The 26764-nt window shown below is 44.0% G+C and overlaps 1 protein-coding gene across 1 annotated transcript in view; it reads left to right on the forward strand.

The window, feature by feature from the left end:
- The window catches only part of PDGFRL (platelet derived growth factor receptor like), a 234982-nt gene that overhangs the window by 93254 nt on the left and 114964 nt on the right, over nucleotides 1-26764 (forward strand). The gene's annotated exons all lie outside the window — the stretch shown is intronic.

The raw sequence follows: 26764 nt of genomic DNA on the forward strand, positions 1-26764 counted from the left end.
TGAAGCAGCGGTCTTCTGTCGGTCGGCTCGGCGCCGTCTCTCTGCAATCCACCGTGAGCCTCCCTCCCGTCGCTGTCCACCTCTCTGGTTTCTGCTCGGGTCTCTCGCTCCCTGGTGCTCCCACGGTCTCCTGCTCCTTCTCTCCCATGCTGCTGACTCACTTGTGGGGAAGGTGACTTGACGGACAGACTTGACTGAAGGCAGAAGGGATGGTTTGTGCACTGTAGACGGATATTGGCAATGACAGAAGGGAAACAGCGGGGAAGATGGAAAAGGAGTGCAGTACCTAGATTTGACCACAAGATGGCAGGGGGGAGCGTAGTTCAGGACTTGACAGCAGCTTAGGGCTTTAGAAACTGCTTAGTCATGGGGGCGGGGAGATAGGAACCCAGGAGGGAAATTCCCGAGGAAGGGGATAAATAGGACAGGACAGGGTTCCAGGCTAGGCTAGTCCCAGGAGGAGCTCAGGAGGAGAAGACTCAGTATGGAGGACTGACAACGGTGGAGCGCTCGACCAGGGGACTGATAGGAAGAGACAGTCAGGGGGGTGGCCCCTGACACAAAGAACCGCAGGACAGACGAGGCCCCGGGGGTACCGATTGGACGACGACCTCGGACTGGTGAAGCGCTGGCGGTAGATAGGCCTAGGGCAGCCCCAGCGAAAAATCCGTGAGGAACATCACGACTGAAGTAAGGTGAAGGTACCTGGGCCTGAATACGGTGAGCTGTAAAGGAGCTGCGGTGTATGGCTACGGTCGTCAGGAGGACAGCCATTAAACTCAGACCAGTTGCAACCAAAATCTGCCTCCGTCTGGTGTCTGTGTCGTCTGGTCGCGGTAAGCAGTGGACCACCCCCAATCTGGGCCCCTACCACATTCTCTGACTGGCTTGCTCCGCCCCTTTTATATAGGCTCCGCCCCCTACCATTCTGTCAGTGTCAGCTGTGCGTCCCCTAACTCTGCTCCCCAGAAACAGGTTCCCTAGGAACTTAGATGACGGTCCCCTTGTTTCCGGCCCTGACACTCGGCAGGGGCCCTTCCTCCTACAATTGCAAAAGTCAACATGACAGGAAACTGACGCCGTCGCATCTGGACTGGCAAGTTTTTATCTTTGGAAATCAGGTCAATTCTTGGAATAAGAACTGTCTGACCCTTTGCTTTTCCATTTAAAGCAACGGCATGAATAACGTTTGCTTTTAAGCTTTTCACTTAAAGCCTTGTGCCATTACAAAGGCCACGCTTTCTGTTAAAATTACGCAGGAGCATAGTTACAGCTCCTGGTTTCAGCTTTAGTTCATGAGGAGGCAACCCAGTGGGATTCAAAGAGTTAAGAAACTCTACCAGGTAATCTTTGAGAATCACACCCTCCTCTTCCGCAATTGTGTCGATGGAGCGATATGTTGAGTGTTCACCTTGAATTTGACTAAGAATTTTGTCATTCAAGGTGTGAACGTCATCATTCAATGGCGTAAGAATTGCTTTATTGGCAATCGCTTCTACCGTTGCATCGGTAATCTAAATTGAGTCACTAAAAATAGCTGTAATTAGATCACCCTCTTCAATAAAAGAATTCGGGATTTCAATTGTGTCTTCTGGTATACCATATTCATTTGACAACTCTCCATTGCCAAGTTTGAGTAACCATGAGTTGTACTCAACTTCGTCGTGAGACGTTCTCATATTCTGATGTAACTGGAACCGTGAAAACTGATTCCAGGATTTTGAGTATTTAATGGTGGACTGTACAATGTGGGCTTTTTTTCCACCTTCCACTATTGGTAGGGTTTGACGAAAGTCACCACCGTTTATGAAAACTTTTCCACCAAATGGTCTCTTTTTTCCACATATGTCTTAGAACAAATTATCCACAGCATTCATATTAAAACAGGGAGTCATTGTTACTTCCTCCCAAATAACAACAGATGACTCCATAAGCTCGTTTGCTTGAAGTGAGGTTGGCTTAATTCTTGACACTGTGGTCTCATTTGTTGTAATTCCAAGGCCAAACTTGGAATAGTAGGTGCTACCGTTTTGTAGTAATGTAGCCGCCAATCCAGTAGAGGCTACAGAGCAAATAGACTTCTTTTCTGCTTGTAGTGTCATGTGCAAGCAGTTGTACAAAAATGTCTTCCCACTGCCTCCTGGGCCATCTAGAAAAAAAGTGTGAGTTAGTGTCGTCTGGCTGTGATGCAGCATTGACTGCTTGCATAATTGCATCGAAAGCTGATTTCTGAGCTTCATTAAGCATAGGTTTCAATTGCTCAGCCTCCTGCTTTATTACAGCACAATTCAGTTGGTCCAGTATTTCGTGTGGAACATTTACTGGAGATGGCAATCCATAGTCAGCACAGGACTTTTTATTGCTTAAGAGCGCTTCATTAATATCATGAGGAGCCAGCAATTCTGGAGCATACCGCCTGGTGTAATCCTCCATAAATTCGGTTTTATATTTTTGCCATAATGCCAATGGTTTAGCTGGTTCCCCATATACACAAATTCTAGAAAATAATTTGCGAAGTTGGTAGGGCATTTTGAAAGCGATTGCATCCGTTATACCGTCTTCCCATTGGGAATCGTCTTCCAAAAGATGAAGATCAATGCACGCATTTTTATACGTGTCATGTACGACTCCATTGACAGTCCTTACGTCAGCATAAGACTTTGCTCCTCTTACGTGAAGTAAAAGGAGTCTTAGGTAATAAACTCATCATCTGTTAACCCCTTTCTGACATCCGACGTACTATCCCGTCCACGGTACCCGGGCCCGTATGACCGTGGACGGGATAGTACGTCGGGCCCTTTAATGCGATACCGACGCCATCTCACCTTAGAAAAGATGGCGTCGGCGTCCCGGGCTGCGATCCCCCCCCCACCGGCAAAAAGCACCCGGATTGGCGCGATCGCCGATCTGATCGATCGCGCCAATCGCAGTGCACAGCGGCGCTATATCGCCGCTGTGCCCTGCCAGTACCGGCCAGGATCGGTGCTATATTAGCACCGATCCTAGGCTGGAGCTGTGGTGCCACAGCTTGTAGCATCACAATCCCTGCAGAAGAAAGAAGAAGAAAGAAAACTACAATTGTAAGTGTTAATTGATCTCTGATCCCCTGCCCAATCTATCTTCACCCCCCCAATCTATCTTCATCCCCCCATCCCCCCTCCACCCCCCTCTTACCCCCTTCACCCCCCTTTTACCCCCCTCCACCCCACTTTTGCGCCACCTCCGTGCGTAGCCGGCGAGCGTTGATCGGTGACGCAGTTCACCGATCAACACTCGAGCTCGCTTTTTTTCCTTAGCCCCCTTTGTGCCACTTCCGTACACACATCCTGCAGCCGCAAAAGTTGGATAAGTGACACACGTCACTTATCCAAGTTTGTGCCTGCCGTTTTTCATTTTTTTCACCCCCCTTTGTGCCACCTAACTACAACCCTAACTGTTGATCCCTGCCCAATCTCTCTTCATCCACCGCAATCCCCCATCCCCCTTCCCCCTATTTTTACCCCCCTCCACCCCACTTTTGCGCCACCTCCGTGCGCAGCTGGCGAGCGTTGATTGGTGACGCAGTTCACCGATCAACACTCGAGCTCGCTTTTTTTCCTTAGCCCCCCTTTGCGCCACTTCCGTACACACATCCCGCAGCCGCAAAAGTTGGATAAGTGACACACGTCACTTATCCAAGCTTGTGCCTGCCGTTTTTCATTTTTTTCACCCCCCTTTGTGCCACCTAACTACAACCCTAACTGTTGATCCCTGCCCAATATCTCTTCATCCACCCCAATCCCCCCATCCCCCTTCTCCCTATTTTTACCCCCCTCCACCCCACTTTTGCGCCACCTCCGTGCGCAGCCGCCGAGCGTTGATTGGTGACGCACCGATCAACACTCGAACTCGCTTTTTTTTCCTTAGCCCCTCCGTACACACATCCCGCAGCTGCGAAACTTGGATAAGTGACACAGTTCACTTATCAGAGTTTGTGCCTGCCGTTTTCCTTTTTTTTTTTCCCACCCCCCCCTTGCGCCACCCCGTGCGCACATCCAGCAGCCTAGTTTTGATAAGTGACACTTGATCAGCTAGGGCCTGCTGTTTTAGACTTTTTTCCACAGCTTTTTCTTTACAGAAAGTTTACACCAATCACTCCCCCCCCCTCACGTACACATACAGTTTTCGATAAAGTGTTCACCCAAGCACCATATTTACACAAAAATGTCATCAAATTCATCCCAACAGCGCTATACAATGGAGGAGGCATATGCTATACTTGCCTCCGACACTGATAGCGATTTGGATGACGATCCGACTTCTTTATTTTTCAGATTCTTCATCCTCTTCTTCCTCTTCCCCCTCCTCATCTTCCTCCTCGGGTCCTGCGGAACCGCCACGCAGACGCTCCAGGACAGAAGATGAGGCAGCGCCCACCATGCCCGCTGCTGACCCAGTGCTCCCCGTATGGACCTCGCCCCCTGAAAATTACGAGCCGCTGATTCCTGATTTTGTGGCAGAATCAGGAATCAAGTTTGACACCACCGGCCTCACAGAAATTGACTTTTTCAAAGTCTTTTTCTCTGAGGATTTTGTTAACCTCATGGTGGAGCAAACTAATTTGTACTCTCGTCAATTTTTGGAGCAAAACCCGCGTTCAACATTTTCAAACTGGTCTCCTGTAGACGCAGTTGAAATGACGCAGTTTTGGGGCCTGGTCCTCCATATGGGGATACTGAAGAAGCCGGAAATTCGGCAATATTGGAGTTTTGATATTTTATACAACACTCCAGTGTTCCGAATGGTCAAGGCCCGGACGCGTTTTGAGGCCATCCACAAGTTTCTGCATTATACTGATAATGCAGAGTGTCCCGCACGAGATGACCCCAACTTTGACCGTCTGTTCAAAGTTCGGCCGGTCATCGAACACTTCAACAAAAAGTTTGCTGAAGTGTACGTGCCCCAAAGGGACATCTGCGTGGATGAGTCCTTGGTTCACTTCAAGGGAAGGCTGCGATTCCGTCAATACCTGCCCAGTAAGAGGGCCAGGTACGGAATCAAACTCCATAAGTTGTGTGAGAGTACCTCAGGGTACACCCACAAGTTTAGAGTTTACGAAGGGAAGGACACCCGGATTGAACCCCCTGTGTCCTCCTTTCCTGGGAGTGAGTGGGAAAATTGTGTGGGATTTGGTGCACCCACTGCTGGATAAAGGTTATCACCTCTACACTGATAACTTTTATACCAGCATCCCACTCTACAAATCCCTCTCTGAGCGACGTACCGCAGCCTGCGGTACTGTCCGCAAAAATCAGAGAGGCCTCCCGAAGACGCTACTTGGGCAGATGCTCCGAAAAGGTGAGAGCAGAGCCCAATGTAGCGACCACCTGCTGGTGGTCAAGTACAAGGACAAGAGAGATGTCCATCTCTTGACCACCATACACGGTGATGGCAGTACCCTCTGCACTGTACGGGGTACCTCTACACAGGTCCGCAAACCGACATGTGTAGTGGGGTACAACAAAAACATGGGGGGAGTTGATCTCTCCGATCAACTCCTCCAACCGTACAATGCATTGAGGAAGGCCAAGGTGTGGTACAAAAAGCTGGCCGTGCACATCGTCCAAATGGCAATGCTCAACGCATTCCTGCTGTCACAATGTGCATGCCCCAGCGATACGTCGTACCTTCATTTCCAGGAGGTAGTGGTTAAGGCCATGATGTTTGGCGCTCAGGAAGGAGCGGGCCGGAGTACTTCAGGAACTGAAGGTGCTCGTATTGTCCCAGGTCAGCATATTCCGGGGGTGCTCCCGCCAACCCCAAGAAAAGGTAAGCCACAAAATAGGTGTCAAGTGTGTTACAAAAAAGGAATACGCAGGGACACCACTTATCAATGCGACACCTGCCCCGAAAAACCTGGCCTGTGCATGAAGGATTGCTTCAAATTGTACCACACCTCCATGCACTACTAATTTATATTAGATTAATTGGGGGCACATCTAGATTTGTTCTTTGGGGGTCTAGTATCCAAAATGATGTCATATGTGGGTTTTTTTCCTGTTTAGGCACATCAGGGACTCTGCAAATGGAACATGACGCCAGCAGACCATCAAAGTCTGCATTCCAAAACAACACTACTTCCCTTTCGAGCCCCGACGTGTGCCTAAACAGTTTTTTCCCACATGTGGGGTACCAGAGTACCCAGGACAAATTGGACAACGACTTTTGGGGTCCAATTTCTCCTGTTACTCTTGGGAAAATTAAAAATTGGGGACTAAATGATCATTTATGTGGGAACAAAACAGGATTTTAGATTTTCACGCCTGGGCATTATAATCTTTAGTGAAACACTTGGGGGCTCAAAGTGGTCACCACACATCTAGATAAGTTCCTTAGGGGGTCTAGTTTCCAAAATGGGGTTACTTATGGGGGGTTTCTACTGTTTAGGAACATCAAGGGCTCTGCAAATGGAACATGACGCAAGCAGACCATTCCATCAAAGTCTGCTTTACAAAACGTCATTACTTCCCTTTCGAGCCCTGACGTGTGCCCAAATAGTAGTTTTCTCCCACATGTGGGGTATCAGGGTACTCAAGACAAATTGGACAACAACTTTTGGGGTCCAATTTCTCCTGTTACTCTTGAGAAAATTAAAAATTGGGGACTAAATGATCATTTATGTGGGAACAAAACAGGATTTTATATTTTCACGCCTGGGCATTATAATCTTTAGTGAAACACTTGGAGGTTCAAAGTGGTCACCACACATCTAGATAAGTTCCTTAGGGGGTCTAGTTTCCAAAATGGGGTCACTTATGGGGGGGTTTCTACTGTTTAGGAACATCAAGGGCTCTGCAAATGGAACATGAAGCCCGCAGACCATTCCATCAAAGTCTGCTTTCCAAAACGTCATTACTTCTCTTTCGAGCCCTGACGTGTGCCCAAACAGTAATTTTCTCCCACATGTGGGGTATCAGGGTACTCAGGACAAATTGGACAACAACTTTTGGAGTCCAATTTCTCCTGTTACTCTTGGGAAAATTAAAAATTGGGGACTAAATGATCATTTATGTGGGAACAAAACAGGATTTTATATTTTCACGCCTGGGCTTTATAATCTTTAGTGAAACACTTGGGGGTTCAAAGTGGTCACCACACATCTAGATAAGTTCCTTAGGGGGTCTAGTTTCCAAAATGGGGTCACTTGTGGGGGTTTCCTCTGTTTAGGCACATCAGACGCTCGTCAAACGCGACATGGCGTCCGATCTCAATTCCAGCCAATTTTAGGTTGAAAAAGTCAAACAGGGCTCCTTCCCTTCTGAGCCCTGCCATGTGCCCAAACAGTGGTTCCCCCCCACATATTGGGTATCAGCGTACTCAGGACAAATTTGACAACAACCTTTTGGGTCCAATTTCTCCTGTTACCCTTGGGAAAACAAAATATTGGGGACTAAATTATCATGTTTGTGGAAAAAATATGATTTTTTTATTTTCACGCCCGGGTGTTATAAACTTCTGTGAAGCCCTTGGGGGTTCAAAGTGGTCACCACACATCTAGATAAGTTCCTTAGGGGGTCTAGTTTCCAAAATGGGGTCACTTGTGGGGGGTTTCCACTGTTTAGGCACATCAGACACTCGTCAAACGCGACATGGCGTCCGATCTCAATTCCAGCCAATTTTAGGTTGAAAAAGTCAAACGGGGCTCCTTCCCTTCTGAGCCCTGCCATGTGCCTAAACAGTGGTGCCCCCCCACATATTGGGTATCAGCGTACTCAGAACAAATTTGACAACAACCTTTGGAGTCCAATTTCTCCTGTTACCCTTGGGAAAACAAAATATTGGGGACTAAATTATCATTTTATTTTCGCGCCCAGGTGTTATAAACTTCTGTGAAGCCCTTGGGGGTTCAAAGTGGTCACCACACATCTAGATAAGTTCCTTAGGGGGTCTAGTTTCCAAAATGGGGTCACTTGTGGGGGGTTTCCACTGTTTAGGCACATCAGACGCTTGTCAAACGCGACATGGTGTCCAATCTCAATTCCAGCCAATTTTAGGTTGAAAAAGTCAAACAGGGCTCCTTCCCTTCTGATCCCTGCCATGTGCCCAAACAGTGGTTCCCCCCCACATATTGGGTATCAGCGTACTCAGGACAAATTTGACAACAACCTTTGGGGTCCAATTTCTCCTGTTACCCTTGGGAAAACAAAAGAAAACAAAATATTGGGGACTAAATTACCATGTTTGTGGAAAAAATATGATTTTTTATTTTCACGCCCGGGTGTTATAAACTTCTGTGAAGCCCTTGGGGGTTCAAAGTGGTCACCACACATCTAAATAAGTTCCTTAGGGGGTCTAGTTTCCAAAATGGGGTCACTTGTGGGGGGTTTCCACTGTTTAGGCACATCAGACGCTCGTCAAACGCAACATGGTGTCCGATCTCAATTCCAGCCAATTGTAGGTTGAAAAAGTCAAACGGGGCTCCTTCCCTTCTGAGCCCTGCCGTGTGCCCAAACAGTGGTCCCCCCACACATGTTGGGTTTCAGCGTACTCAGGACAAATTTGACAACAACCTTTGGAGTCCAATTTCTCCTGTTACCCTTGGGAAAACAAAATATTGGGGACTAAATTATCATGTTTGTGGAAAAAATATGATTTTTTATTTTCACGCCCGAGTGTTCTAAACTTCTGTGAAGCCCTTGGGGGTTCAAAGTGGTCACCACACATCTAGATAAGTTCCTTAGGGGGTCTAGTTTCCAAAATGGGGTCACTTGTGGGGGGGTTTCCACTGTTTAGGCACATCAGACACTCGTCAAACGCGACATGGCGTCCGATCTCAATTCCAGCCAATTTTAGGTTGAAAAAGTCAAACGGGGCTCCTTCCCTTCTGAGCCCTGCCATGTGCCTAAACAGTGGTTCCCCCCCACATATTGGGTATCAGCGTACTCAGAACAAATTTGACAACAACCTTTGGAGTCCAATTTCTCCTGTTACCCTTGGGAAAACAAAATATTGGGGACTAAATTATCATTTTATTTTCGCGCCCAGGTGTTATAAACTTCTGTGAAGCCCTTGGGGGTTCAAAGTGGTCACCACACATCTAGATAAGTTCCTTAGGGGGTCTAGTTTCCAAAATGGGGTTACTTGTGGGGGGTTTCCACTGTTTAGGCACATCAGACGCTCGTCAAACGCGACATGGCGTCCGATCTCAATTCCAGCCAATTTTAGGTTGAAAAAGTCAAACGGGGCTCTTTCCCTTCTGAGCCCTGCCATGTGTCCAAACAGTGGTTCCCCCCCACATATTGGGTATCAGCGTACTCAGGACAAATTTGACAACAACCTTTGGAGTCCAATTTCTCCTGTTACCCTTGGGAAAACAAAATATTTGGGACTAAATGATCATGTTTGTGGAAAAAATATGATTTTTTATTTTCACGCCCGGGTGTTATAAACTTCTGTGAAGCCCTTGGGGGTTCAAAGTGGTCACCACACATCTAGATAAGTTCCTTAGGGGGTCTAGTTTCCAAAATGGGGTCACTTGTGGGGGGTTTCCACTGTTTAGGCACATCAGACGCTTGTCAAACGCGACATGGTGTCCAATCTCAATTCCAGCCAATTTTAGGTTGAAAAAGTCAAACAGGGCTCCTTCCCTTCTGATCCCTGCCATGTGCCCAAACAGAGGTTCCCCCCACATATTGGGTATCAGCGTACTCAGGACAAATTTGACAACAACCTTTGGGGTCCAATTTCTCCTGTTACCCTTGGGAAAACAAAATATTGGGGACTAAATTACCATGTTTGTGGAAAAAATATGATTTTTTATTTTCACGCCCGGGTGTTATAAACTTCTGTGAAGCCCTTGGGGGTTCAAAGTGGTCACCACACATCTACATAAGTTTCTTAGGGGGTCTAGTTTCCAAAATGGGGTCACTTGTGGGGGGTTTCCACTGTTTAGGCACATCAGACACTCGTCAAACGTGACATGGCGTCCGATCTCAATTCCAGCCAATTTTAGGTTGAAAAAGTCAAACGGGGCTCCTTCCCTTCTGAGCCCTGCCATGTGCCTAAACAGTGGTTCCCCCCACATATTGGGTATCAGCGTACTCAGGACAAATTTGACAACAACCTTTAGAGTCCAATTTCTCCTGTTACCCTTGGGAAAACAAAATATTGGGGACTAAATGATCATGTTTGTGGAAAAAATATGATTTTTTATTTTCGCGCCCGGGTGTTATAAACTTCTGTGAAGCCCTTGGGGGTTCAAAGTGGTCACCACACATCTAGATAAGTTCCTTAGGGGGTCTAGTTTCCAAAATGGGGTTACTTGTGGGGGGGTTTCCACTGTTTAGGCACATCAGACGCTCGTCAAACGCGACATGGTGTCCGATCTCAATTCCAGCCAATTTTAGGTTGAAAAAGTCAAACGGGGCTCCTTCCCTTCTGAGCCCTGCCGTGTGCCCAAACAGTGGTTCCCCCCACATATTGGGTATCAGCGTACTCAGGACAAATTTGACAACAACCATTGGGGTCCAATTTCTCCTGTTACCCTTGGGAAAACAAAATATTGGGGACTAAATTATCATGTTTGTAGAAAAAATATGATTTTTTATTTTCACGCCCGGGTGTTATAAACTTCTGTGAAGCCCTTGGGGGTTCAAAGTGGTCACCACACATCTAGATAAGTTCCTTAGGGGGTCTAGTTTCCAAAATGGGGTCACTTGTGGGGGGGTTTCCACTGTTTAGGCACATCAGACACTCGTCAAACGCGACATGGCGTCCGATCTCAATTCCAGCCAATTTTAGGTTGAAAAAGTCAAACGGGGCTCCTTCCCTTCTGAGCCCTGCCATGTGCCTAAACAGTGGTTCCCCCCCACATATTGGGTATCAGCGTACTCAGGACAAATTTGACAACAACCTTTGGGGTCCAATTTCTCCTGTTACCCTTGGGAAAACAAAATATTGGGGACTAAATTACCATGTTTGTGGAAAAAATATGATTTTTTATTTTCACGCCCGGGTGTTATAAACTTCTGTGAAGCCCTTGGGGGTTCAAAGTGGTCACCACACATCTAAATAAGTTCCTTAGGGGGTCTAGTTTCCAAAATGGGGTCACTTGTGGGGGGTTTCCACTGTTTAGGCACATCAGACGCTCGTCAAACACAACATGGTGTCCGATCTCAATTCCAGCCAATTGTAGGTTGAAAAAGTCAAACGGGGCTCCTTCCCTTCTGAGCCCTGCCGTGTGCCCAAACAGTGGTCCCCCCCCACATGTTGGGTATCAGCGTACTCAGGACAAATTTGACAACAACCTTTGGAGTCCAATTTCTCCTGTTACCCTTGGGAAAACAAAATATTGGGGACTAAATTATCATGTTTGTGGAAAAAATATGATTTTTTATTTTCACGCCCGAGTGTTATAAACTTCTGTGAAGCCCTTGGGGGTTCAAAGTGGTCACCACACATCTAGATAAGTTCCTTAGGGGGTCTAGTTTCCAAAATGGGGTCACTTGTGGGGGGTTTCCACTGTTTAGGCACATCAGACACTCGTCAAACGCGACATGGCGTCCGATCTCAATTCCAGCCAATTTTAGGTTGAAAAAGTCAAACGGGGCTCCTTCCCTTCTGAGCCCTGCCATGTGCCTAAACAGTGGTTCCCCCCCACATATTGGGTATCAGCGTACTCAGAACAAATTTGACAACAACCTTTGGAGTCCAATTTCTCCTGTTACCCTTGGGAAAACAAAATATTGGGGACTAAATTATCATTTTATTTTCGCGCCCAGGTGTTATAAACTTCTGTGAAGCCCTTGGGGGTTCAAAGTGGTCACCACACATCTAGATAAGTTCCTTAGGGGGTCTAGTTTCCAAAATGGGGTTACTTGTGGGGGGTTTCCACTGTTTAGGCACATCAGACGCTCGTCAAACGCGACATGGCGTCCGATCTCAATTCCAGCCAATTTTAGGTTGAAAAAGTCAAACGGGGCTCTTTCCCTTCTGAGCCCTGCCATGTGCCCAAACAGTGGTTCCCCCCCACATATTGGGTATCAGCGTACTCAGGACAAATTTGACAACAACCTTTGGAGTCCAATTTCTCCTGTTACCCTTGGGAAAACAAAATATTGGGGACTAAATGATCATGTTTGTGGAAAAAATATGATTTTTTATTTTCACGCCTGGGTGTTATAAACTTCTGTGAAGCCCTTGGGGGTTCAAAGTGGTCACCACACATCTAGATAAGTTCCTTAGGGGGTCTAGTTTCCAAAATGGGGTCACTTGTGGGGGGTTTCCACTGTTTAGGCACATCAGACGCTTGTCAAACGCGACATGGTGTCCAATCTCAATTCCAGCCAATTTTAGGTTGAAAAAGTCAAACAGGGCTCCTTCCCTTCTGATCCCTGCCATGTGCCCAAACAGTGGTTCCCCCCCACATATTGGGTATCATCGTACTCAGGACAAATTTGACCTTTGGGGTCCAATTTCTCCTGTTACCCTTGGGAAAACAAAATATTGGGGACTAAATGATCATGTTTGTGGAAAAGATATGATTTTTTTTATTCTGTTACCCTTGGGAAAATAAAAAAATTGTTGCTAAAATATTATTTTTGTGACTAAAAAGTTAAATGTTCATTTTTTCCTTCCACGTTGCTTCTGCTCCTGTGAAGCACCTGAAGGGTTAATAATCTTCTTGAATGTAGTTTTGAGTAGCTTCAGGGGTGCAGTTTTTAGAATGGTGTCACTTTTGGGTATTTTCTTCCATATAGACCCCTCAAAGTGACTTCAAATGTGAGGTGGTCCCGAAAAAAAATGGTTTTGTAAGTTTTGTTGTAAAAATGAGAAATCGCTGGTCAACTTTTAACCCTTATAACTTTCTAATAAAAAAAATTTTTTTTCCAAAATTGTGCTGATGTAAAGTAGACATGTGGGAAATGTTATTTAGTAACTATTTTGTGTCACATCTTTCTCTGTTTTAAGGGCTTACAAATTCAAAGTTTGAAAATTGCAAACTTTTCAAAATTTTTGCCATATTTCTGTTTTTTTCATAAATAAACGTAAGTTATAGCGAGAAATTTTTACCACTAAAGTGAAGTACAATATGTCACGAGAAAACATTCTCAGAATCGCCTAGATCCGTAGAAGCGTTCCAGAGTTATAACCTCATAAAGGGACAGTGGTCAGAATTGTAAAAATTGGCTCGGTCATGAACGTGCAAACCACCCTTGGGGGTGAAGGGGTTAAAGAGACTGTATACATTCGGGCAATTGTTTTCCCAAATTGAGCTCATCGTTTTTTCCATCCTTCTGGTACAGCATTTCTATCCCAGACATAGTGTTCAGGGATTTCACTGTACAAATACTGACGGGCGGAAGCGTCAACTCTGTTTAGCTCAAAATAAGCCTGCAGTGTAGAGGCTTTTGAGTCTGAAATAACCATATCCTCCTTACCATCTTCAAAAAAGACTTGGTGCATGTTTTCAAGGTGCGCAGCCAGCCTTTAAATGGTATGTGAAGCATCATGCATTTTATTTTTTCTGATTCTCCACATGCCCTCAGGGGCGCTTATATACCGAGAATCTAGGTTCATGGCTGGTTCATTCCAGTTCAATGTATCAAACTTGATATTGGCACAGTCATGCCCTTTGTATACATATTTGAAAAGATATTTAACACTTTTTATTGAAGCACATATCTCAACATTGATATGGCAATTGTACTTGAGTAATAAAGTGAAAACACACAAACCATCCACCAACGCCACAATTAGGCAGAAAAACGGAGGTCAAGTTATTTTATACATAAATAGTTTTATTAATTAAGCAAAATTGCAAAAATATATTACAGAGAATACCGCTAACCAAGCAGGTAAAAGGGGAGAATTTCATTACAATAATTATATTCAATTCACAAAATATCAAAAGGATCAATTTATGGACATAAAGGAGGGTATTTAATAAATAAAGCGCAGATGCTATATAAATTAAGGTGCCAATGGTCCAGTAGTATAATAATGACTACATAATAAAGTGACAGTGCAAAAAGACTATATAAATGGCAAGAAAGGAGTGCCTTTTAATACATATAGCTAGAAAAATAAGGTGACAGTGCACAAGAAGTGCTTTTAAATGCATGTAGCTGAATATTATACGCCCTCAAAAATGCCCAAATCCTGAGGCGGCAGGTGGGGGTTTAATCTCATTACATGTAAGGTTTTTTTTACTATCGTTTCATACACTTTACTTTTTGTGCTAATTTTTGCCTTGTGAACACTTGGTGCTGCTGACAAGCGGTCCAATTCAAATTGGAATGGTTGTGTATGGATATTCAATGTATATGGATTAGGGCATTTTTGAGGGCGTATAATATTCAGCTACATGCATTTAAAAGCACTTCTTGTGCACTGTCACCTTATTTTTTTGTGGCACTGGGGGATGGTTTGTGTGTTTTCATAAAACTTTGTAGAGTTTGAAAAATCTTTTTTGTGCCATTTAGTGGAAATTCTTGTGTACCTAATTATTGAGTAATAAAGTGGCTCTTGCGTTTTGGACATGTCTTCTATCTTGTCCTCGTTTTTGTGAAATTTTTGTATTGCTTGTTGTCGTGCAGCATTGGGTCTTCTACGTGATTCAGTTACTTCATTCCTTTCTCTGGCTCTGGCCGACCTCTGTTGGGCTGCATCAGCAGTTCTTCGACAGTTTTGTTCGTCTTCTGTTTCATTAAGAGGCAGGTTACGCGTCTGTATGCGATTCGCTTCTGTACGTGCAGCAGCGCGATCAATTTGATCCATCTTTGCAATGTTGCCTCACAGTGTTGCCTCACAATGTTGCCTCACAGTGTTGCGCACAGACAGACGGTTGGGCTGTGGATGGCTCATTGTGCACAGACACACGGACACGTCCAAATTAAGTATATGGATTTTGGCGCCCTTTCTCTGGCCCAATCATTTCAGACCTGCTCTGAGGAAAGAAAAGAACCAATCAAATAACACAAAATCATGTAAGCTGTTGCTAAGCCCCCAGTAAAATTAACCCCTGATAAACCGAACTCTAATTAATACACGGCCAGGTCTGTGACATCATGCAACCACAAGCTTATGCCAGCTGTGTGGTTTTCCATTCTATGTGCACAGAACTATCATATTTGTGATTGTTCTGTGCTCATGGAAGTGTGGTGAACTTGCCTAAACAGGCCATTAAATGAGCACTGATTGGCTATATGTAGCCGATCGGCAGTCGTTGAATTACTGCAGTTAACCAGTCTAAATGGGCCCTTGGGTTTCTTGTCTCCAGATACCAGGTGTAAATCGAATGGCTCAGCACCATGGCTGCAAGAAGAATGATAAATAGAATGAAAATGCCACACAGGAGCGATAAAATATGCTTTAATGAGTATCAGTATGTGGATTTCAGAACGGATTGTTCTACTACAGAGACATAAAGATTATTGTTATTACTAATCAAGTCAATCAGACTATCATAATCTTTATGTCTCTGGCTGGAGTAATTGTCTGTCAATATGTATATAATCATGGCGGCTGGTTATATCATAAAGGCTCAGTTATATTCTTCCCGACCTCATCACAGGTTAAGTCCCATAAAGCAAACATCAAAAATCATCTGGCAGATTAAATTATCTGCTTTGCCAGGTGACATCAGACTGTATAAATAAAGGACTGTGTGTACTGTGTCTTACAGGTGTGGCTGCATTTACAGCGTGACAGAAGCTTCTGTACTTCTCTGTCAGGGTACAATCAACCATCTGCACCTTCTACACAAGAACTAAATACCAGGATGAATTTGGCGCTTGTGGTAGCCTGCACCCCTCCAAGGCTTTAGGTGGACCCTGACAACTATATCAAATAGCGTTAAATTACATAATTATTAATCTTGTATGAGAGAATCCTAAGTGAACAGTAGCGAGGGTAATTCTGGGTGACTATTCCTAAGTCATATTGCAAGACGCGATAAATGGTTGATTGTGACTTGTAGGATCGCTACCACCAACAGGTGGCGCTCTAGAGTTCAAGTCCTCTTTCTCTCTGAAGAGGCAATTTGTGTATTCCACTGGATAGGATTGAATAGGCTGAAGTCCATAGGCATCTCTCTCCTTTATGCAGATCCGTGGGCAATAAAGCATTCTGTACAGACGTGATAGGCATTTAGCAATAATTCACGAGACGTACGGCTCATCCAGACCAGTGAATTATACGGACCTGCGCTGACCAAGTAACAATCGGACAACGCTCGGAACAATGTTATTCAGAAGAGCTGTTCAGATGACAGGTTTGTTCTCAAGCACTATATGTCCGTGTGAGGAAAAAAAAAAATCGCAGCACGTATTATTCTCTTCCATATTTCGGATGGGACTCACCTATTCAAGTCTATGGGTCTGCAAAAAAAATTGGATCCCATACAGATCATCCATATGGCATCTGATTTACAAAAATACATTGCAATTATTAACCTAGTAATCTGTATTTAATCATGTACATTTAAACTCATGATTAGGGATGAGAGGACCTGTGGAAGGTCAGGCTCATCAGATTCGGCCTAACTTTAGTCCAAAGTCAAGTTTGGGTCAAAAACTTGACCCAAACTTGACCCCAAACCCCATATATATCAAGAGGAACCTGAACTTTGGGCTATAAAATGGTCGTAGTAACAATGCAGGTAGCTCTTGCAACCTATGCAGTGTAGTTCAAGGCATAATAAGGCCAGCTTACAACTGTCTACTTTCCCTTCGTTGGTTGTTAAAAATATGGGTGACCGCATGTCGTTTTTTAAAATTATTTATTTCTTTTACACTGTCCGTCACTCGAGCAGCATCCTGTGCCTACACTGGTCAGAACACAATGACAGTGCCACCAATGATCTGATGGTTATGCAGGCAGCATCATGTGTGCCACCTGCCAATCACAGCCATGCCAATATTTGACATGGCTGTGATCACTGCGGAAGTGCCCACAGCCTTAAAGCTTGTTGATTTTCTGCACTGCAGCCTTTCAACATGCTTTATTAAGCATCCCAAGTCCGGACAGTAACACGGACTTCTCACGGACTTCCAGAAGTCAACGTTCGGAGTTCAACAGCGGACACTAGGTGTCCGATACAAACCATGAGCTCTCAGGATTGATACTATTATTTTGATATCAGTTTAATACATTTTTATTTCAAACAGATTAAAACAACTTTTTGGTCACTAACTGGACTACTCCTTTAAGACATTAACCCACTTACCATATTTTCATCCCATGCAGCTGATTATGAGATCCACTATATAATGGAGTCCACTCCATGAAAGTGACCTTTACAGTTAGAAAATTCAGAACCCATCCTTTGTTCGGCACAGAGATCCCTGTCCACCAACTTACAGTATTAACTGAATAATTGGTGTCATATATAGTGGGTACAGAATGTATTCAGACCCCTTTAAATTTTTCACTCTTTGTTTCATTGCAGCCTTTTGGTAAATTCAAAAAAGTTAATTTTGTTCTCATTAATGTACACTCTGCACCCCATCTTGACTGAAAAAAACCAGAAATGTAGAAATTTTTGCAAATTTCTTAAAAAGAAAAAAAGCGATATTTGAGTTTTTTATTTAATACATGGGATGATCATGGCAGTGCATTTGGAGCGCCTCTAGGGCCATGGGTTACTGGGTACTAGGCCAGTGTCTTAAAGTGATGTGTCACGGCAGCAGTGACCCAGTGCATGGCCCTGAGTGTCCATGAAAAATAAGGATTGATGAGGAATAAAGTCTATGTGTAGATAAGTTCGTGAAGCCACCTGTGGTTTCTGGTCAGAGGTGACCAGCGCTGCAGTGAAGATCCTCTGGGACCCATGGTGTGATGCAGCAGAGTTGGAATAGCTCTCCACAGGCAGATACTCTTGTCCCAGGGCAGTTGTGATGGAAAAGATGTTGTATTTGATAAGGATAGATGTAGCACAGTTGGATAGGTGACGCAGGAAGAATTAGAGGACACAGCTGGGTGCAGTTCCAAAGCTTTACTCACAGTTCTTGTGTACATGAGAACCGGCTTGGCACTGCGTCCTCCAGCAAACTCCCAGGCAGACGGAGAACACCTTTCCAAAACTCCCTTCAGTGTGTTCCTTTCCTGGCCGTCTCCCTGTGCTGATTTCCTCCCTCCTGTCCAGTATCTTTATAAACAATGTACCAAGCCAGCAGACTCGGATCTTGTCGGGAGTAACCTCTAGGTCCCTGGATCCTATGTGTCTGCCTTTTCAGCGAATAATTGTGGATTTGGCTGCAGCACTTGCAATGCTCGTAGCCTCTGATTGATCTAGCTGAGTCCGTTGTTCACTCCGCTAGTTTTAGGACCAGTCCCTATACCGCGACCTGATCCCTCCACCCGACGTTAGATGGCGTGGAACGAGACCCACTGGCAGTATGGTCACTGCCCGTGCCTCTAGGATCCCTTCCCTCTTCAGGGAGTTTACTTCTGTTTCCTTCCCTGCAGCGCCCCTTGACAGGGAGCTGCTTCACACACATCTTTCCACTTCCTCCCCTCCTGACAGACTCTAAGACTAAACCGTCTTCTCTTGCTCTCATCCTACTAGCTCCACCCACTTCCCAACACCCTTTACCACCCAGGCAGGGTTGAGATTATCCTTCTGTAGGGTACATCCAGATGCCCTGCCCCTATAGGGTGTGTGTTGGGTGCAGATGTTAGAGTCCTGTCAGGTGTCTCCACCTTACCTGGGAAGTGGGATACCACACCTCTGGGTGAGGTGCAGTACCTCTGTGGTGACTGAACCCCCCCGGGCGCCACACATTCACTATTGGTTTGGATTGGTCACTCACATTTATGATTTGGTTATATGAATAGTATCAATCAGGGTGTTTTATGGGTTGTGGACAATAGGAAAGAGGGAAAGGACATTAGTCTAACAGATGAAAAATGGCAGTAGAAAACGTAATAAAATGAAAACTCATGACATATTCAGCAGTGCGAAAAAGTGTTTGCCCCTTCCTGATTTCCTATTCTTTTGCATGTTTGTCACATTTAAATGTTTTAGATCACCAAACAAATGTAAATATTAGACAAAGATAGCACAAGTAAATACAAAATGCAATTTTTAAGTGAAGGTCTTTATTATTAAGAGAAAAAGAAATCAAAATTCTGTGTGGCCCTGTGTGAAAAAGTAATTGCCCCCTAAACCTAACAACTGCTTGGGTCACCCTTAGCGGCAACAACTGCAATTGTTTGCGTGCGATACCTGGCAATGAGTCTTTTACAATGCTCTGGAGGAATTTTGCTCCACTCATATTTGCAGAATTGTTGTAATTCAGCCACATTGGAGGGTTTCCGAGCAAGAACCACCGTTTTAAGGTCATTTCATAGCATCGCAGTCAGATTAATGTCAGGACTTTGACTAGGCCACTCCAAAGTCTTAATTTTGTTTTTCTTAAGCCATTCAGAGGTGGACTTGCTGGTGTGTTTTGGATCATTGTCCTGCTGCATAACCCAAGTGCGCTTCAGCTTGAGGTCACGAACAGATGGCCAAATCTTCTCCTTTAAGATTTTTTGGCAGACAGCAAAATTCGTGGTTCCATTTTATTTACTCCAGCAAGTCTTCCAGGTCCGGAAGCAGCAAAACAGCCCCAAACCATCATACTACCACCACCATATTTTACTGTTGGTATGATGTTCCTTTTTTGAAATGCTGTGTTACTTCTAAGCCAGATGTAATGGTGTGTACACCTTCCAAAAACTTCAACTTTTGTCTCGTTAGTCCACAGAGTACTCTCCCAAAAGTCTTGGGTATCATCAATATGTTTTCTGGCAAAACTAAGATGAGCCTTTATGTTCTTATTGCTCAGCAATGATTTTTGTCTTGGAACTCTGCCATGCAGTTCATTTTTACCCAGTCTCTTTCTTATGGTGAAGTCAGGAACACTGACCTTAACTGAGGCAAGTGGGGCCTGCAGTTGTTTAGATGTCGTTGTGGGGTCTTTTGTGATCTCTTGGATGAGTTGTTGCTGCACTCTTGGGGTAATTTTGGTCTGCCGGCCACGCCTGTGAAGGTTCACCATAATTCCATGTTTTCCCCATTCGTAGATGATGGCTCTCACTGAAGATTGCTGGAATCCCAAAGCTTTTGAAATGGCTTTATAACCCTTGTCAGACTGTTAGAGTTCAAATACTTTGTTTCTCATTTGTTCCAGAATTTCTTTGGATTGCGGTATGATGTCTGGCTTTTGAGGATCTTTTGGTCTACTTTACTTTGTCAGGCAGGTCCTATTTAAGTAATTTCTTGATTTGAGGTGGCAGTAATCAGGCCTGAATGTGGCTAGGAAATGTCAACTCAGCTACCCAAAGATGTAATAAACCACAGTTAATTTATGTTCAAGTGGGGGGAGCAATCATTTTTTCACATAGGACCCTGTATAGATTTGGATTTCTTTTTCCCTTAATAATAAGGAACTTCATTTAAAAACTGTATTTTGTGTTCACTTGTGTTATCTTTGTCTAATGTTTAAATTTGTTTGGTGATCTGAAACATTTAATTGTGACAAACATGCAAAATAATAGGAAATAAAAAAGGGGGGGAAACTTTTTTTCACACAACTGTATATTAAAATCCCCACCTGTCCAGCACAGATAATGACTTTCATATATTATCATAACATGTTGTCCTTCTGGGTGTTGATGTGATAATATGGGTTATAAATGAGCTGCTTAGATATGAGCCACTTGTACTTTGTACGTCATATACCACTGATCTTCTTCACAGTAATGATAGGAAAAGCATTTCTAAACAAGTCCGACTATGAGTAATCTACATGGTATGGTTGGTATTTTTCTACACTGCCTGGGAGATACATATGATGTGATGCCACCGTTTTACATAATAGATAATAGATTATATGCTTAGTGTAATTACTTGTTTTCTTCCACAATTCATTGCTTTTATTTATGGCGAAAAACAACAGGACTTGAACAACAAGATTTATAGGAGGATGACCATCTTAGGGTATGTGCACACAGTGCGGATTCTGCTGTGGATCCGCAACGTTTCTGCAGCTGCAGGTCAGCAACAGATTTAGGTGCGTTGTACAGTACCATTCTTTTCAATGGTAAACTGGAAAACGCTGTGCACATGCTGCGGATTTTTCCGCGCGGTTTTGCTGCGGTTTACAATCCACAGCATGTCAATTCTTTGGTCCAGAAACGCTGCGGTTTCACACCTCATCCATTATGAGGTGTAAAACCGCAGATAAACCGCAGGACTTTAGTCCTGCGGATTTATCTGCGGTTTTCACTACAAAATCCGCAGAGGCATGACTTATGGATATGGGACGGACCCCCACTCCATCTTAAAACCACCATAACTACAGTAAACCTAGGCACTAGAATAAATACACAACACATTATTTTGGATGTCAAAATGGCCACAGCTTTATTTAAATCACAGGATTAAAACAATCACAGTAGGAGTCAGGTGAAGTGCTAGTACATTGGGATTCACAAGTACTGTGATATCCCCAGCTGTCTGACATACAGAACCAGGACAGACAGCCATAAAGGGGCGGCACACACTGGCTTGCCTTTCAAGCAGAGCCAGTAAACTTTCAGGGCACCAATGACCCTATTATCCTCACTCCTGTGCTTAACCACTGTGCCCGCCCCTGATTGACGTTACCATTACAACGTCCTTGAGGCTGGCCACCAAAGCCGAGCCTGTTCACCACCAGGAGGTTTTACATCCTCTATTAGTTAAAATGAGTCCACCTTAACTTGCCTGCAACTTCCACCTGACTCCTAAACCGCAAAGCTGTGATGGGTTATAAATTCACATTTGACACCTTTTTTTTATTACTTTAGTAAACTTATAAACTAGAAGTCCCTGCAAAAGCATTAAGGGGACTAACTTGGCAAACCTCCAACTCACAAAGCGTCATCCTAGAGCACTCAGGAGAGGAAAAACCCCCCTGTGGAGGAAACCTGTAGGGAACCATGGCTGAAGGATGGCCCTTCCCTTGGGCTTAGAAGGTTAATGCTGTTAACTCTTTATAGCCATGATAAAATTGAACCTGGAACAAAATATACAATGGAAAGTTCAAAAATACAATAAAGCATTCATCATACAAGCAATAATTAAAACGTTTTAGGACAATGATTATAAACAGGGCGGGTGGGCCATAAATGCTTCCTCCTGTTCATCCTGTGCAAGAAAGAGGGAGACAGATTTCCTGCTCTATATAAGCCCCACCCTCCTCACAGTAACCCCCAGGCACATACATACTGTGCTTCTTACTCTTAAAGCAACATCCCTCGTGCTTAAAAATCTACACTATACCAAAAAAGCTGCAGGAGTAAAGGTCCACCCATCCCCAAGTCATGTCCTCCTCCGCCTAAGGCTCCAGTGGTTTCTAAAAACTCCGTGTGCACATAGCCTCATACTAGCCCATTAATACAGCATGTTCCATTGTTACAAAGGCCTACAATTATTCCGTTAAAGGGAGGTGTTGAATTTATGAGAATATATTACAGAATTTTGTAACATTTATAAACCGGTATTACAATCACCAGGAGCATTATTATTGTGGTCGCAGAGGTTGCAAATTTGACCAGGCAGCGGAATCGGGGGGCTGGCCGATGCCAGCACCATTTTCAGCTGAGTGTGCATGTTTGGACGCACATTCAGCTGAAATATATTGCAGAGAAGAGAACCACCAGCTCCCTACACTGCAATTGCTATAAGGGCGCTAGCCAATCTGACGCCATCAGTTGACGTTGGTGGGGGCCTCCCTACTCTTCTCCAACAGATGATGTCTCAGGAGAGGAGTATGGGGCAGCTGGAGTTTCGACGCCTGATCCTTTTTGTTTCAAGACGAGATAAGCCACTACCAGTGTTCCTCTCTTCCCATTGAAAACACGTGAACACATAGCTTACCTGAGTACTCATGTGTTTGGGGGTAGTTGAGAGACATATTTTTATCCAACAGCTATCTCATGTTTATCAGCTTTTGGATAGGTAATCAAAGTTCAGTCTGTGATGGTCACACTTCTGGGCATCTGCTGATCATCACATATAATGGTTCGGCTTTTGAACGCCCTGAGTCACTAAGAATAAATGCTTAGAGAAAACCTTTCCCATAAGGATTATCTGATCTGCAAAGACCAGCAAACCCAATAGTGAATGTACTTGCCTCAAAATCACCTTTTTAGCTGTAACAAACTGATCACTGACTGACACCAGCCATGTGTACTTCTTTTTTGAAAGCTGAAACATCATGTTAACTGAATTCAGTTCAATACTCAAAAATTATAACGCTGTTGTTTGGTCATCTGCTGTCTAAACTCTGATACACTTCATTCGGCTTATTAATGAATGCAAACAATATGCACAAGTATTAGAACTGTGAGGAAATTACAACTTAAAAATCAACCAAATAATTCACTGCCGAGGACACACATGTTTAAAACTCAACCAACCACTCCAGCAAGAACACAAAAACTTCAAAATAAAAGCAAGAAATCAAACTACCAATAGAGAAATGCATGTCAACAAAGAAAAAAATATCAAGTCTGCACCCCAAAAGGTAAAAACAGTCAGAATAAACTAGCAAAAGACGAAATGTGGACTCGACATCTAACGTAGCTAACAACTCCCCATTTCTATAGTGATGGACCCACTGAATCGTCACATCAAATGACATGTACGAAACCACCGTCTACTCTAATGATAACACATTATTCACTGAGATCACAGGAAGATATGATAAGTAATGAAAAAAATGGACCATCCCAGGTTCTTTCTTGGGTACGAAGCTCAGAGGGGATTCCCTCAGGTTTGGAAATGGAGGCTACACAAATGGGCCTTCTGTGTGCGCTAAATGAGCCTCTTTAAACAATTTTTCCCTAGCCACATTAATATTCTTACGAAGACTTCAATTTTTCAGATGAACAACAAGCCACCAAGTGTTCAAAAGTTATCCAGAACCCCATCCATAAGCCTTCAGTTACAAAGCTTTCTTCCAGCTTCCTGGGGTACTGTTTGAGCCACAGACCCATGACGTAAATACACATGAGAGTTCTCCTGCACACAAAGTACTATAGATTTTGGAGGATATCTATGTCTGTGAAAACAAGTGAGTGAGTAGCACCACATATGGAGCACTCATGTCGGAATTTTCAGGTAGCATAGAATCTTAAATTACTTTCATTATAGAGCCCACAAGTTCTAGTAGGGCGTTAAGCCAATGCTGCTCTAGACGTCCACTCAATTAAGTGCAACAAATCCAATCACCATCTAAATGTCTCATCATATTTCCACCAATCTGCCTTATCATGCAGCTTGTGGAGGCCTTAGATGGTATCCAAGTTAATGAAAAGCTCAACCTGTTTTTCAAAAACATTGACAGAGAATGAATGTCACAGTTGAAAAACTAGAGATAAACTAGAAAGCTTGGTTACTGAATGATGAGATGCTGCTTTTTTATGTACACAGTGAGTCAAGTGAATTATGCCAAGTACTGCCCATATAGTGGGGTAGGGGGCCCAGATCTGCACAGGAGCCCACCGGGGGATTCCCCTGTTTCACTGTGGGCCAGTCCGAGCCTGAATATGTGTAAGTGATCCATGAGAATGAAGATGGCAAGGATGAACTGCAAAAACCCAGTCTTCTCCTTCCATGATCCATATGACAACATCCTCAGCACTTCTCAATGACATTAGTGGCGTCACCATGCTGTGACGTGACTGTCTGACAAAGAAGGGAGCGAAAGGTTGACTCCAAAACTACTCCCCTTTTTTTGCCTCTAGGCGTCATTGGATTTAGAAATAATCTGACGGCAATGTGCAGGAAAATAGAGGGGGCCTGTGATATCTGACATGTCCTCTGCTCATTTAAAGAAGGTGCTTGCCACCTGGAGTGTGCAGATGAACCCTCCTAGCCTTTCTATCTCGGATAAGGAGTATAGGCTCTCACAGCATTGAGTAGCATCCAAACTTAATTTCCCAGAGCCACCACTCCACCATATGCTTCCCCCCCAATTGAGTTCTGTGCTAATGACAGTTTCCACAACTTGCTTGCAGGCAGATAGCCCAGGAGATCTGTTCTTCTCCACTTGCTCACTGGCTGCCTTTATGTGCAATCTTGAAGCAGCCACATGTTACTGCTGTGCCTGAGAGTCCACACCTCCTCCAGCGCTGGACACCTCTGCGGATCGAAAAAGATGATGTAAGGGCCTGTGAGGTGCTTTCACTGTAGTACGGCCAGAGCCTGGAGTGCAGCCAGAGCCTGCCACCCCTATGGCACAGGAAGGGGGACTCATGGAAGGCAAAATGCAGCATGCATGCAAGCCGATGCCTTTTCCTGCTAATGGCTCCGGGACAACATTTCCACCATCTAGGACGCCCCCTTTCTGTGGCGTGCTTCAATGCTATCTTTTCCAAGATAACACCCAGGCAGAAGGTGAGAGGGGGCTTCTTTCCACCTATATTGTTTTATAATCCACTTTTGAACTCATCCTACCTTTATTCAAACACTAACTATAGCATTTATTAACGTGTGTAATAGCTGTCACTCATCAACCATTAAGTTTAACCCCTGCTGTCCCTGGTTCCTTCGTTATACATTATGGTGCCTACAATCCTATCCATAGGGTGACCCAGATTAATGAGTATGACTCCCATCTCCTTGTGTCACACTCTCACAGAAAAGAATGGTAAAGTCACACGACTTCTTCAGAGTGTGCACACTATTTTGGCTGTGATGTGATGATGCCTATGGGTGCTACAGATGAAGTGTGACCTGAGAGAGGCGAGGGTGAGCATATAGTCTGACCTGGGCTCTGAAGTAGGATAGGGGATTTTTTTTTATATAAGCCAAGCCTTTCAAAAACAACTTTTATTTTTTTCTGTGACCTGCAGCTCTTGTATCACCCCCTAAAGTTGACATTTCCCAGGTTGACATTTCTGCCCTCCATCAGCGACCATTTTGTCATCAATGCAAAGTTGCTTCATTTCTATTTTAGATGTATTGGAGCAACTGAAAATTAGTTAAAAGGTGGCATTTACCCTTTAAGCTAATTGATTTCTTGTGTTGTATTGCTCATACCAAAGACTAAATGTGTATTAAACAAAACATATCATGCATATCATAGAAGCCTCCAGCCCTGAATTCATGTATATTTAATCTATTAATGCCGATATTCCCAGGAGCCCTCCGACATGTTAATTTACAAATCTTATTTCTAGCTTTGATTGTAGCCAGTTTTATTTAACCATTTTTCTAATTATAGGACGAGGAGCTTATGTTACTCATCGGGATCATTTCCTCTTATTACAGGCAACCTTTGTACACAACATGTGTACCGCCCCCATCTTATTCACTTTCTAACTTTTTTTTACTAATAACTTCTTTGCTTTTTTAAAATTTTTTACTTTATGACCAATGTAAACCATATCTGCCTACTCTCATATAAAGTCCAGGAAACTGCTAGAGAAAGGGGAGACATCCTGGACCATTGAGACAAGCAAGTTTCCAAGGTATCACACCTTGACTTGAGTACTTTGTAGTGCGCAGTCTTTTACACTCCCGTTCCCTACTATTCTGGTCTCGTGTGCGGTCTGTTGGCTCTGACTTTATAATGGGGAATTAATTAATGTCTGGGGTCTGTATTTCTTCTGCAACAGGTTTGGGTACTGTATTATATGTTCTGTATTTAATCTGTGCATTTATCTTGGGCTCTCAGGTCTGTGCTCTTTTTTGGGTACATCAAAACCTGGGCACTCAAAGGAATTTTACAACAAATTTCTTGATTTT

The sequence above is a fragment of the Dendrobates tinctorius genome, unplaced genomic scaffold (genome assembly GCF_039654945.1).
Source record: "Dendrobates tinctorius isolate UK_male_01 unplaced genomic scaffold, ASM3965494v1 ptg000079l, whole genome shotgun sequence".
Lineage (NCBI taxonomy): Eukaryota > Metazoa > Chordata > Amphibia > Anura > Dendrobatidae > Dendrobates > Dendrobates tinctorius.